This window comes from Neoarius graeffei, chromosome 1, assembly GCF_027579695.1.
Source record: "Neoarius graeffei isolate fNeoGra1 chromosome 1, fNeoGra1.pri, whole genome shotgun sequence".
NCBI lineage: Eukaryota > Metazoa > Chordata > Actinopteri > Siluriformes > Ariidae > Neoarius > Neoarius graeffei.
Genome location: NC_083569.1, coordinates 21,523,130 through 21,537,953, shown reverse-complemented (window position 1 = coordinate 21,537,953; position 14,824 = coordinate 21,523,130). Strand labels below are relative to the sequence as shown.

Genomic DNA, 14,824 nt, shown 5'->3' with positions numbered 1-14,824 from the left:
TTGTGCTCTGCATGCGTGGGTTTGAGTCCCACCCTCACCGCATGTCTGTTCTTTTGGGTGGCATGGTGGTGTAGTGGTTAGCACGGTCGCCTCACAGCAAGAAGGTTCCGGGTTGAACCCAGCGGCTGGCGAGGGCCTTTCTGTGTGGAGTTTTCATGTTGTGTCTGTGTGGGTTTCCTCCGGGTGCTCCGGTTTCCCCCACAATCCAAAGACATGCAGTTGGGTTGATGTGGGGCGGCCTTGAGCAAGGTGCTGCTCACTGGGTGTGTGCGCATGTGTTCACTGCTTCAGATGGGTTAAATGCAGAGAATGAATTTCACTGTGCTTGAAGTGTGCATATGACAAATAAAGGTTTAAAAATAAATATTAACATAGAGTATATAAAATGCAATTTTAACAAACAAAGGTTTAGGAAAAATGTAAACACCTGTAACTTAATTCATGACACCTTTTCTCGTTATCTGTGCAAAGATCTGTACTATTAATTCAGATTTATTCCCTTTGCAGACTTTTTAATTCAAATCAATGTCTTTAAGTGTCAGATAGAAACACATCCTGGCTGATCGCTTCATCAGGGGGAAATGGGGGAACTGTAGCCTGGGCCCGCCCATCCTAAGCGTGACGCAACACGAGGGCCTGTTCCGAGCTTAGTCTGGCCAGGCAGGCTATCTACAGCATTTCCAAGCTCCCGAAAAATCGGGAACCAATCAACTTTGAGCATCTCCAACGGCCCTGGGTAGAGGCGTGTTCAAGGCAGTGACGTAGTAGAACTGCGACCAGAAGCCATAGATTGTTTACATAATCTATGCCAGAAGTGCTTCATTCACATCACGAACATGGAGCAGCGGCAAGCCTTTAACACAGGGGTAGATGCTGTATTGAAAGCATTCAACGGGAAGTTCTCATTGAAAACGGAGCAAAGAGCAGCCCTGGAGGTATTTATTGAAAGGAAGGACGTTTTTGCCTTGCTCCCGACCGGCTTCGGTAAGAGTTTAATCGACCAGTTAGCCCCGTCGCGTCGCATACGTCAGAGGAAAGAGTGATGTGATTGGTTTAAGCTTCATCACAGCCTTTTCTGGCTTCGATCAGTAGCAAACTGAGGCATTTCAGGGAGGCGGGTCAACCACGGGCTCTGGGAAATGGTTTGGCTTAATAGCTTGGCCAGACCAAATGCTCGGAGAGCTTTGAAGTCGCGTTAGCCAGGCTAGGGGAACTGTCCTTAGATTGCTCACACACACAAAATACATTATGATTTAATGCTGTGACAAAACACAGACAGACAATAATCAGCAATTATTGGTTGGTAGTGATGGCCGTCTGAAGCCGAGGCTCCGAAGCGCGTGTCGAGTATAAGGGGGTGTGGCAGATGAAGCCCCGCCTCGAGGCATGGATCGTTCGGAAGAAAACCACGTGAGGGAACCACGTGAGGCTGGGGAGGGAATTTCGAAGAAAAGGAATCACCTCAATCCAAACACAGTGAAAAAAAATCTGTTCCTCAACAAAAATCAATAAAGGTTCCCCTAAAAGTTACTCTGTGCACTGCATGGCTGCAGTAGCACTCACAGTCCCATCACACAAGCACTGGACACAAAGCTTAGTCTGTTTATGTACACCTTTTTATTGTGCAGACAAAATTATACTGATCATTAATCCATAGAAAGACACAAAGTGTGTGTGTGTGTGTAAGAGAGAGACAGAGGGTCAACATCAAATAACATACGGGCAAATAAGTAAAACAAACAAGCAAAAAAAATCTGATGACATAAGTTATTTTAAAATGGAACATTGTGCAAATTACTGTACATGCAAATAATAATGTAAAGTGGCAGAACATTGACGCGAGGTAGAAATTAAACATGCTGTACATTTCTCTTAGCAGTAGGTCGCAAGTGAAGTCTGCTGAATGAGAGTCTGAGTAATGAACCTTTTAGTGAATCACAACCGAGGCCTTGTTTATCATGGGTCATGTGGTTTTCTGCTCAATGATACAAAGCCTCAAAGCGGGGCTTCATCTGCCCCCTTATTCTTGATACGCGCTTCGAAGTCTCATTTGACCATCACGATCTTTAAACAGTGATATCAATGAAAACTATGGTCAGGCAAGGCAAGACTAAAATGGCCATTATGAGTCTTGAAAGTATTTGTGTGTGTGTGTTTTGAATATATTATGAAGCCACTGACAACAATAACAAAAATCTACGAAATCATTGTACTTAGCAACCAAAAAGTGTGATCCTGAGTGTGAATATAGATCTGGAGCAGGAGACAGAGCCAAGACACCTCATCTCATTATTTCTAGCCGCTTTATCCTGTTCTACAGGGTCGCAGGCAAGCTGGAGCCTATCCCAGCTGACTACGGGCGAAAGACAGGGTACACCCTGGACAAGTCGCCAGGTTATCACAGGGCTGACACATAGACACAGACAACCATTCACACTCACACCTACGGTCAATTTAGAGTTATCAGTTAACCTAACCTGCATGTCGTTGGACTGTGGGGGAAACCGGAGCACCTGGAGGAAACCCATGCGGACACAGGGAGAACATGCAAACTCCGCACAGAAAGGCCCTTGCCAGCTACGGGGCTCAAACACAGACCTTCTTGCTGTGAGGCGACAGCGCTAACCACTACACCACCGTGCCGCCCCAAGCCAAGACACACTGAATATAGATTTTATTGACTGATCTAACGCCCCATTTATTTATTTTAACTCATTATATCATTGATATTATATCATCTGGAATTATGTAACTTTGACAAGTGATCAGCCTTCAGTATAACATAACTGTGTGAAAGTTTTTGTACAGTGCAGTTGGATTTCCTGTCACTGTGGGCTGCAGAGCACAGTAGTATAGTGCAGAGTCTGATACAGCAGCAGAGGAGATGAGCAGATCCACTTGGTTATTCTTTTCATCAACTTCAGCAGAGAGATGTGGTGGGATTGAGTCACTTTTATATCCACTTTGTGATATATAAAGAAGGAAGTCAGGTTTAGATTTTGGATATTGTCTGTACCAGTGCAGGTAGTTTCCTTTACCACTTGCTTCGTAGTTGCAGGACAGAGTAACATCACTGCCTTCATCTATAATTGTATGAGTAAAAAGTGGCTTGATTGAAGCTGCCATGGAGTCACCTGTCATAGAGAAGAGAACATGCACATACATTCTGATTTTTCTTCCCACCACACAGATGAATAAATCACTAATTCAATGCTTAATATTTCTGCAATAACGAAAAGTCAAAGTTAACTCACCGAGTGAAAGCCACAGACACATGAATATAACAGTGAACATGGTGAATGGTCTCAGCTGAGTGAAAGTATTCTTTCTGTACTATGATATGTTCACATCATAAAGGTTCATGAAACTCCAGCCCACAGCACCACATGACAGTGACACCATTGTTACTGACAGATTGTTGATTCTTACTGAAGCTCTTACTGGCTTTACATTCAGCCTCACATGGGGAACCTGTTGTAGGTATCATGCCGCCATCTTGTGTCAGAACTACAATTCCCAGGCAACTTCCGCGTGACCTACGTCACGTGTGGGTGGGATCATCTACGTCAGTCCGCCATGCGCGCATAAGTCCAAGCGGAAGCTCCGCCATTTTGTCTCTCGCGTCCGGTTTCCGAGGAGTCTGGACGCATAAAGAAATGCTCTCAAACCCGAACACTTCTTTCTTGCAAGATTCACCATCCAGCGCGTTCTGTGCCTAACCACTGGCCAAGGTAAAAGTCCAGAATAGCACGATCTTTAAACTCAACCTGAGTTACAACCGGTTTATGCGTATTAGAAGTGACGTCATGACTGCAGCCCAGGCAGTTAAAAGTTAAGAAGCGATTGAATCCTTTTTAACTCACAAGCGCTGTGCATCTTATTCTGATCAGAGGCTTTTCCTCACGAACGCTGAGGTTCAGACCAAGAGTCCTCTGCTTTCCACGGGAACCACCCAAGTGCTCTGCCGGACCCAAGAAGACTCTGCACTTTCTACACGGGCGGCTCACGTGCTTCATGAACAGCGAAGCTCTGCAACGGCAAATAGTTCTTCATATCTTGCTAAAGGCAGGATTAAGTAAGATTTTGGCATTTGGGCATAATTAAGATAGTCTTAGGAATTTGCTTTTATTTGAAATAGTGTGAATTTAAACCCAGGTTTATCTGTTACACTGTTAAACACGCAGCATGTTGATTTATTTTGGTTCTATGTTCTCTCAATTGTTTGATAGGCTGTGCATGCTCCTTCTCTCTCTCTTATTCTGACTAACACTAATTTCCTTATCATACATTTTGACCTTATCAAGGTTTCAGTGAGTTTGGTAATGTTATGTGTGGAATCTTTTTGTTACTGAGAAAACGCGTGCTCAACAGGCCTGACCAGGCCTGATACACTTTAGATAGCTTCCCTTTGTCTTTAGCTACCTCGTGCTCAGTAGGCCTCACCAGGCCTAACAAACACACTTTAGCTAGGCCATAGGGCCTTTCACAAACACACTAGCAACACAAGGCTAATCTAGGCCTCCACCATGTGTAGTTAGCTACACGAGGCTAAACACATGGTCAAGTCCTTCACACACACACAAGCACACATTAGCAACAGAGCTAATCCTTTGTTCTATTTAGATAACATTCCTTTGTTTTAGCTAGCAACAAGCTAGGCCATACACACACACACCTCACTACTTGTTAGGGTTGGGCGGTATTACGGTAAGAAGGTATCCCGAGGTATCCAAAAGTACCAACGGTATCGGTCTCATTACCGTCATTTTAAAAAAATATATAATATCTAAATAAATATGGAGTACATGAGGTCATAATATAAAATAATAAATTGAAGATCATCCCGAATAACTGTGTGATCGTATTTTCACTAATTCTATCAATTTCCTAAAGAAGTTTTCATCGCGTGCAGGGTTGTTTATGTCGTTACCATGGCAACCCTGCGTGACATTTTGGAGTCTGACAGAAATAAATTCATTTATTAAACAAACTGTGTTTATTTGTGTGAACAATGTCTTAAGTCCCCAATCTCTCAAAGAATTCAAAAAGGTGCATAGAAGTTATGTAATATGGTAAGTGATCGTAATAATTTGGAAATATACCATAATTTAGCTGTTTGGTAATTTATTATTAAGCACCAGGATTAATGGTACGATTCACTAAATGATTCACTAAATGATTCATTGAACGATTCACTATATGATTCACTAAATGATTCATTGAACGATTCACTGAATGATTCACTTCAAATGAGACTGATTCTATGGTATGATTCAATTCAAAGGAGTCAAAGTAAACGATTCAATGGGATTGATTCATTTTAATTATTAACCTTCAAATTTAATGAGACTGATTTAATGAGATTGATCACTTAATTTCAATAATTAACTGATTGCACCCACACTGTCTTCAACTCTGACTGTCAGCAGAATTCATATAATTATGAAAACTCAATCATTCTGGTCTGTAAAAATATACCGTAATTGAATAAATAAATCATTAAATTTTTAAATTTCATGTTGCATTTGTTTTATAAGTGGTTTTGCTGCATTAGGGACTTTAGCCTTATCAGAAATTGCTGTGAATAAGTCATGATAAATAATTTAGTATAAAAGCTATTATTACTAGTAATAATGAAGCCTGAGGTGAGGAACAAACCAGCTGCTGCTCTTGGTAATATTATGAAAGATGCCACCAAGCCATTAGCTTATAATCAAAGGCTTGAATTTAGCTTTTCCCTGCTATTAAAAAACACAACCTAGTTACTGTTATTACATTACTGCACCGACGGTTAATGGAAAAATAGTGAATTAAAGATTATTAAACTCAGCTGGCACTGATGCTGCATGAAAAACTCACGCGTCTCTCGACAATCCGTTTTTCCAGTTGCACTCAGTACAGACAGTGTTGTAGCTCCGCTTATTTTAACAGGCCATTATTAGGGAAATAGTCTTCTTCCACCGGTGGAAGAAGTCCCTTCCTGTTTACTGCAAAATGTGTATATTTTGGATAGAATTCGAAATATGACTTATCTGCAATGTATTCCCATTCTTCAATGTTGCCTTAAAGACACTGCAAACAGTTGTTTTTTTTCTGTAGCTCCCATCCCCCATTCCCGCCTTATTTTTCCTCTCCTTTTTTCCAACTGATGACTTACAAACCCAAGTTCAATCAGATCTGACAAATTCCCAAATAGTCAACAAAATGAATAAGTTTTAATTTCCCGCCTTTTTTCCTCTCCTTTTTTTCAACTGATGACGTACAAACCCAAGTTCAGTCAACACATACAAATCAGCGAAATTCTCAAATAGTCAACACAATGGATAGCAATAAGTTTTACTTTCTAAAACTCATAAAGTTGAGTTCAAAATCCAAAAATTATCAGGGCTCTTTGTGCTAAAGAGAGGTAGTAAGTGAACATAACTAAATGAGGCTACAATTTTTTACAGTGTACGGTTATTCCGCAGTGCCAAATGCATTACTGTTTCTGAAATGTGATCAGGAAATTTTACTGGATCACAGCAGATATATACTGGGGCATGTAACCCAGTAAAATGGGTCTGACGCCGCCGATGGACAACTCATAAATTCAAGCAACAGGTTAAACACAAGCTTGACCCTTCCTGTGCGGTGAGCTCTTTGGGATGGCGCTTCTGACTTTTGTTTCCAGATCATAGGAACTGCTCCGCGTACAAGACATCAATCAAATCCTTCTATGTGAATCTGCCTCACAAATTTATCTTTTGCAAAATGCATGGAGCAGACACCAAACTGTCCTGTTGGCTTGAAGTTACCTCTCTTTGTTGGTACAAATCAAACCCATTCATTCTGCAAGTGTCCTGCTGACTTTGGGCTACAATGGATCAAAGTTCTGCTTTTTTTCATCAGCTACACTTGAACGACACACCTTTTAAGGTGTCAAAGGCTTAGATGAACACACCCCACAGTGCCAAAACCCCGGATTGAACCAGGGACCTTTAGAGCTTCAGTCTAACGCTCTCCCTACTGAGCTATTTCGGCAAGATCATGCCACCGTCTGAGCCAATATAAACATGAGTAGTTGCTAAATCCAATCAGTAAGGTCACATGGTGTTCCTTTTGAACCAAAATCTCTCATCTCATCTCATTATCTCTAGCCGCTTTATCCTTCTACAGGGTCGCAGGCAAGCTGGAGCCTATCCCAGCTGACTACGGGCGAAAGGCGGGGTACACCCTGGACAAGTCGCCAGGTCATCACAGGGCTGACACATAGACACAGACAACCATTCACACTCACGGTCAATTTAGAGTCACCAGTTAACCTAACCTGCATGTTTTGGACTGTGGGGGAAACCGGAGCACCCGGAGGAAACCCACGCGGACATGGGGAGAACATGCAAACTCCGCACAGAAAGGCCCTCGCCAGCCCCGGGGCTCGAACCCAGGACCTTCTTGCTGTGAGGCGACAGCGCTAACCACTACACCACCGTGCTGCCCTGAACCAAAATCTAATGAAATATAAAGTGTTTAAAATAATAGATAGTATCATCTGGAAGCATGACATATGTAATTAATTAATGAAACTCTTTTATGTTGTTGGCAATTTGTTTTATTCCAAGCATAATCTCACTATCTGGTGTGACCCAGATGAGGATGGGTTCTCTTTTGAGTCTGCTTGCTCAGTTATCGTCTCCAAATCATCCTCAAACAAAAAAAAAACAAAGATTGAGGACGAATTTGAAGAGCTTTTGTGTCTTTTTCAAAAGAATTGGTATCAAAATTCACGCCACTGAGGAGAATATTATAGAGTCCGTGTGGAAACAAAAGAAGGTACTGGTGCAAATAATGTCAAGCGTACAGCGCCATCAATCTGTAAATCGCTGCGATCTAATAATGGCAGGCAAGCTTTTAGTGATTTTTGGAACAGGATTCAGATGCAAAAAAGCATTTTTCAAAAACGTTTTTTATTTATTCGCTAACTTTACAGGGTAATTGAGCACAGCACACACAGAAAACTGGGGGTTTTCTGACGTAACTTTCATTAGATTAGCACTTTAAGAACGATGCAGCCAAGTGAAATCTGCCTACCCGTCAGTCACTGCGATCTAATAATGGCGGACAAGCTTTTAGTGATTTTTGGAACAGAATTCAGATGCAAAGAAGCATTTTTTATTTATTTGCCAACTTTACAGTGTATTTGAGCACATCACACACAGAAAACCAGGTATTTTCTGATGAACCTTTCATGAAACAAGCACTTTCAGAACGATGCAGCCAAGAGAAATCCATGTCGCCAGCAGTTCAGGTCGACCATTTAAGGCATCCATTAAATTAACTAACTCAATTTTCTGATATTTACCTAAAAGCTAAAAACACAGAAAACAGCTACAACTTAGTAAATGAAGATAAAATATGACAGAACTACAGACAAAAAGATCTGAACTTCAGCAAATGGATGCGTGAATTTTTCGACGAGCATCCTGTCTGTCAGTGTTAGCTAACGCTACTTATGTCATCTGCTGCACTAGTATATTTTGCCTGAGAAAGTTTCTCAACTAAAGACAAAATAAACAAAAGAACCATGACTTACCTCTGTCTACTTTGCTAAGGCATCGTGTTTAGCAGATAGTTATAACTTCGCACAACACAAATCCTCATAAAATATAAAGTATGACGGACTGATAGAAAACAGTGTCGCCAGTTTCTCGAGCTGAAGTCCATTAACGTTAATATTAAACGTATGATGATGCTGTGTGATGTCACGCATTCTCGCAGCGCATGCACATTCAATGATAATTCCAATGAAAATGTTTTTTTAAAAATTGATGGGTGTAATTCACTTTAGCTTATTTTTTTTGTTGTCTAAATCATTATTGACGAACTCTCATATTGATGGTGTTTTTAGAATAGATGAAAATGAATAAAAGTATTATATTATAATAAACACTGAAGCAGAGGGAGCTCAGCTCCTGCTGGCTGTACTGCCGAGGCGAGGAGGCGGAGCTGAGCTCCGGAGGGCTCCGCCCAATTTAATCTCTGGGTTCGGAACCTGAAAAGTCGGTCCCCTTCTGGATAGAAGTTTTGTTTTTTGTTTTTTTCCTGGTGCGAACCGTGACGACATCAGAGGGCGTGTTTTTAGTTTAGGATAAGTTTCTACATCTTCTTATGATTAGTAGTTGGTCTGTGCTTGTATTTTGGAAGAAAGCAAATATCTGCTATGTCTGCAAGTCTTATGAAGATAAGGAGGCTCAGGCACCAAAGCGCAGCGTGTGGAGAAAATGTACCTGGCTCCGCATGTTGCTGGTGTTTTTGTTCTGCTCGCACGGCTTTCTGACCACCAGGGAAGAAATAACAGAACAAAGCTTGCGGGCAAGCAATGCGATCCACCATCTCCGGACTACTGTTTACTTCTGCTGTGCACTGTGCAATGCCTTCTGTCGATGACGCATTCTTGATGACAAATTTCTATTGAAAACTCATGGAGACCAGGGGTGTCACTAGGCCTTTTTTTACTGGGGCATGTGCCCCAGTAAAAATCAGCTGTGCCCCAGTAAGAAAATGTTGAAAGATTTTTGTAACAAACTAGTTTCTTTGGCAGATCATTTATCTACTGTAAGTTGTAGGACAGAGTGTGTTTCAAACTTCTATCGCCTCTTCTTTCTAACTAATTTTCTGATTGGTCTGGGAGATTCTCACTGTAAACATAGCGTGCGTGCCGCGTGCCATGAGTCCATTTAGCCTACTGGAGAGATGAGTCTACTCTTTGGATGAGTCAGAGAACGGGCTCTGGATGAGTTAAGGTAGTGCGAAGTTTTTGCAACAAAACTAAGCAAACCATATTCTAACAAACCCATTAAACTACATCGAATTAAACGATATTAAATTACTTTTCCAGATGGATATCAGACAATTCTTCTCACGAAGCAGAGACGGGGCAGGGAAACAGTGACAGATGAGGAGGAGGGTGAGAGAGGTAAGATTAAGGTTGTAGGCTATGTGCTAGTCAGTCATAACTAACCAGCTAAGTTCGGGAATCGTGAGAGTTGAGGTGACACGTTTAGCATCAGCATGCATTAAAAGCCCAAATGCCAACAATAATTTTTTTGGGGACTGGGATGTGTTTTCCATCTAGTTGACCTATTCCTCGCATAACTTCATCCACAAGAGCATGAGAATTATCCACTTTGCATAGGTTGGGGACAGGAACGTTAAGGTGCATTGTGCGGGGGGGCATTTTGTGTGTGTGTGGGGGGGGGGGGGGGTGCAGTGCCCCAGTAAAGCTTAATTTCTAGTGATGCCCCTGATTGAGACCCTTGCTCGTGCCAAGGTTCCCAGAAGCCTGACCTAAACCTGTTCAAGAACACGTTCCCTGGTGGTCGGAAAGCCGTGCAAGCAGAGCGAAAATAACAGCAACATGCAGAGCCAGCTACATTTTCTCCACATGCTGCACTTTGGTCCCTGAGCCCACTTGTCTTCATAAGACTTCAAACACATCGTGCAACTTGCACTCCAACACACAACGTCAGGGGAGGGGAAAGAAGGAAGGAAGGAAGGAGATAGATAGATAGATAGATAGATAGATAGATAGAAAAGCCACCAGCTCTATTTTTGACTCTGTCAGGGTTATGGGAAAGAGGAGAGAGCAGGAACGCATTCCCCCACTTCCAGAAATTATGCAGTCGATATTCTCGCATTTGAGGAATTCGCAAAGGTCTGCACAACCCCAGTGAAATTCCCTCCATCCACGGTGCATCCTCAACAACCATTTTCTGCTCAAAACTCATGGAAACCCTAGCTGGGTGCTAAGAATAAAAGAAACCTGAACAAAACCTGTTTCCTGCTACTCAGAAACGCAGCAATACACAAAACCAGAGAGATTTTTTCCACATGTTACCCTTAAGAGCATAACCCTTCTAGCTCCTCAAAGATTTAAAGTAGCTAGTAGCTCTTGATATTAAACATCTGAACACAAAGAAAAACTTCAGAAAAACAAACAGCTCTACCTTTGACTCTCACAGAATTAGGCAAAAGGGGAGAGCGCAAATGCTAGAAATTATGCAGTTGAGATTCCTGCATTTGAAGAATTCACGAAGGTCAGCGCAACCTGAGTGCAATGGCTGGGCCTCACTTTGGTCAACCCACCTTCTTGATCATGGTGTTGTCCCTGCCAGGTAAGTATGAGCTTCTTTGCCTGGCTGAGATGTAACCCTGCAAGGGTGTAGGCTGCTCCATGAGGGTGGGCAAAGCATCTGAACAGGGTTTTGCATAATTTTTGGCCCCTCCTCTTCCAATTCAGCACAAGACACTGGTGGTGATTTCATGTGTGCTCCCTCTACTAGTCAGACAAGATATGGACCCGACAAGACTTTGCACCGACCGGCACGTAGCCCTTTTCCACCAACAGGGAACGGGTTCCGTTCTGGTTCGCGCACCAAAGTTTGATCCGTTCAGAGCATTTTGGTCAAAAATCCATTGGTTCGGACAGTGGTTAAATTGGCTTTTGTAAGGAGGGGGAGCTCTTCTTCACTCACAGTGGTCAATATCTCTCAAAATATTTTTATTTATCGCACCATCAGTTTAATACATATTTTATCAGCTTATGGCCTAGTTATTTATATCTCACATCAATGCACATATTGGTAACTTATTAAGCCTATGTTTCACCATCAATCTACACTGTAATTTGTAAAACCTATTCACAATATACACCACCAATTCACATATTAGCAATAGTTCTTTACATCTCACACCATAAATCTACATCAATCAAATCAATTGTTTGCTAAACTTACTTACATGTCACAACATCAAACTACATATCAGCAATAGCCAGTCATTCCAATTTAATTTACAACTTTCCAAATAAGACTTAGATCAAGTTTCTCCTGCCTTTCCTGTCTCTGTCTACATGCTCCTGGGGAGACTCCCAGAGCGTCCGGGAGACTAGGGATGTCTGAATTGTTTAATTTTGTTATTTAGTCTAGTCTTAGTACCCCACAGCAACCTCATAACTTTGGCCAACCAAAGCAACATTGGATTGGGGGTCGAGCGCGCGAGCCAATGGAAAAGTCCAGGCTGCCAGTTCTCACTATCACGAGGGAGGTTTGCTAACGCTCCATGCACAAAGATATGTTAGTGGGGATCCATTAAATTAGCGAACTCAATTTTCTGATATTTACCTAAAAGCTAAAAACACAGAAAACTTTTTTTTGTCTGACTTTTACTAGACTTAGAAATAGAATATTAGAAGAACATCATCAGAGGGTCTACCATTGGCAATTCATAATAGTCATAATCGACATTGACTTTAGGGATATTAAAGTATGGTCTATAGTCACTGGATTTATCTAGATCTGTTACTATTAATAAGATTTAATTGACACAAAATGTGGTCATTCATATATATACACAAACATTTTATATATGCATACACTCAAGGGCACTTCAGCCCAACACCACCCCACGTTAACCAAACTACATGTCTTTGAACTGTGGGGTGAACCAGAGCTGACACAGGGAGAACACGCAAACTCACCACAGAAAGGCCCCCACCAGCCGCTGGGCTTAAACCCAGAACCTTCTTGCAGTGCGAACCACTCCATCCCCCTGCTGCGCACGTTAATAAACTTTAAAGTCTCCCCGTCGGGGAATCGAACCCCGGTCTTCCGCGTGACAGGCGGAGATACTGTCCACTATACTAACGAGGATGACACAATAGCTCTCATTTATCAATAAAAAATGTGGTATGGAAAGCACTTACTGCTGGGGTCAACAGCGTTCCTGTCAATAATCAAACTCCAGCTGATGTTTTCATATTTAATTTATAGGCCTACATCCGTGATACTGGACAGATCACACAGCACTCAACTGTTCCTTTTCAAAATTCAACACCCCCCACCCCGCTTACTTATCTATCTATCGATCGATCGATCGATCGATCGATCTTTCTTTCAAAAAAGCTCGTTGGTCAGACATTTCTCTGCCTGTGTGCAATGGCTAATAAAGCTGTAAAGGTGTAAGAGATTGGCCCAGGCCACCTTACCCTCTACCAGCTTTCTGCACCTCCAATCCAGTGTCACTAACCTGATCCAGTGTTAAGTGCAGCTCAGGTTTCTCTTCATTGACGCATAAATTTTTCGCCTTTTACTAAAGATTTCCGTGGAGAGAAATGTTAATGAGTTCAGTATATTTTTGTAGGCTTTGCTCTGGCAGAGCTGAACATTTTTAGTCAACGAATGTTAGAACTATTGATCTTTTTGCATTAAAGCATCTCCCACATGCCCCAAAAGGCGATGTCTTTCTTCAAAAGGATCCAGCTGTTGGGGGCGGAGTCTAGCTGTGTTTACCTTTCTGGAGTTTAATATGTGGAAGTGGTATATTTAAAGCTATTAGCTGCAGTAAGTTATCGTTTCTCCGCATTTCAATCAGGATCAAGTGTAGTATCTATTCTAATCAATTTGATTTGTTCTCTGAACGGGAGCGTTATATTAAGCAGAATTTTTTTTTTTTAAGTAAGGAGTTGGGATAGGAGTTTGCTCTTTCGGCTCCATATACCAATCTGATATTGTAGCATGTCTTATGGTCTAGGAAATAAGTTTTTTTTTTCTTATTTAGCGCGCTTTTTAAATGAAATTGAAAAATATGGGTTTTTTTTTTAGAGTAGAGAATAAAAAATAGGAATTTGGTTCTTTAATTTTGTACTCTCATATGGTATTATAATAGATTTAGGAATGGTTACTTTATTTTAAAAAAGAAAGAATAAGACTTAAAAGACTCGTATGTCAGAATGCTGTTCATAGATTTTAGCTCAGCATTCAACACAATCATTCCTCAGCAGCTCATTCACAAACTGGACCAGCTGGGACTCAACACCTCCCTGTGCAACTGGCTGCTGGGCTTCCTGACGGGGAGACCACATACGGTACATGTTCGCCTTATGTGGTAACCTCGCATGATTTATTGTACACAGCTAATTACATTTTATACATGCATACGCTGTCTTTTGTTAGCAACGGTCGGGCAGAATAGCAGCGTGAATCCCTTAGTCAGGGGCGGTCCTGGGGGCGGGCCAACCGGGCAGCCGCCCGGGGCGGCATCGCGGGGGTGAAAAAAAAAAACGGTCCCGCCCCCCCCAAAAAAAGGTCCCCCCCAAAAAAAACCCCGAAAAAAAACCAAGACGGGCGTGTGTGTGTGTGTGTGAACATTTTGGATGGGGAAGCCCAATATACCCTTTTCACTGACGTCACCGGAAACCGGAAGTAAACAAACCCTGCGCCATATTGGAAGACCAACAAACTCGTGATTAGGGGGAAATAATGGCAGCGCGCGGAATTTAAACCCACGAGGCACTTGATTCATCATAAACCTACAATGGTAAACTTTTGTGCTGTGTTAGGGTTCCAACAAAGCTGATGGGAAAGGTGAAAAGAAGTCTTTCTACAGAATACCAGCTGTGATTGAGACACAAGGGGAGCAAACCAAGGAGCTTTCTGCCAGGAGACAGAGAATAAGTGCATTACTGAGTGTCTCTGAGCAAAGGAGAGCCTGAACGTTGCAGCCTCCCTATTGGCTGTTTATTGGTTGTTTGTAAAAATGTATCAGTTGTTGCCCTTCCCACGGGAATCATCGCGGACTCGAGAGACGAGCCCTGAGGAGTGAGTTCGTTGGTAGCAGAACAAAATGTCTGGACACAAATCGGGTTTTCAGAAAAGGAAAGAAAATAAACGGAGGGTCGAAAATACAAAAAAGGAGGGAGAAAATGCAAAACGAGTTTTAAGGTAGGACAAATGGTTAGTTTTCTGAGGCAGCCCGCCGTGGCTGCCTGCAGGCTTATTTATTATAGCCA

The 14,824-nt window shown here is 42.1% G+C and overlaps 4 non-coding genes and 1 pseudogene across 4 annotated transcripts; 2 read left to right on the top strand and 3 right to left on the bottom strand.

The window, feature by feature from the left end:
* Nucleotides 1–6,947: 6,947 nt before the first annotated feature.
* trnaf-gaa (transfer RNA phenylalanine (anticodon GAA)) lies at nt 6,948–7,020 on the bottom strand. The gene has a single exon. It is a non-coding gene; the product is annotated as a tRNA-Phe (tRNA).
* A 3,996-nt stretch (nt 7,021–11,016) lies between these two features.
* LOC132896945 (U1 spliceosomal RNA) lies at nt 11,017–11,158 on the bottom strand (annotated as a pseudogene).
* A 1,456-nt stretch (nt 11,159–12,614) lies between these two features.
* On the bottom strand, nt 12,615–12,686 carry trnad-guc (transfer RNA aspartic acid (anticodon GUC)). Its single transcript has one exon. It is a non-coding gene; the product is annotated as a tRNA-Asp (tRNA).
* Nucleotides 12,687–13,080: 394 nt separating this feature from the next.
* On the top strand, nt 13,081–13,195 carry LOC132899201 (U5 spliceosomal RNA). Its single transcript, XR_009656663.1, has one exon. It is a non-coding gene; the product is annotated as a U5 spliceosomal RNA (small nuclear RNA).
* Nucleotides 13,196–13,383: 188 nt separating this feature from the next.
* LOC132898463 (U2 spliceosomal RNA) lies at nt 13,384–13,571 on the top strand. Its single transcript, XR_009656522.1, has one exon. It is a non-coding gene; the product is annotated as a U2 spliceosomal RNA (small nuclear RNA).
* The last annotated feature ends 1,253 nt before the right edge of the window (nt 13,572–14,824 follow it).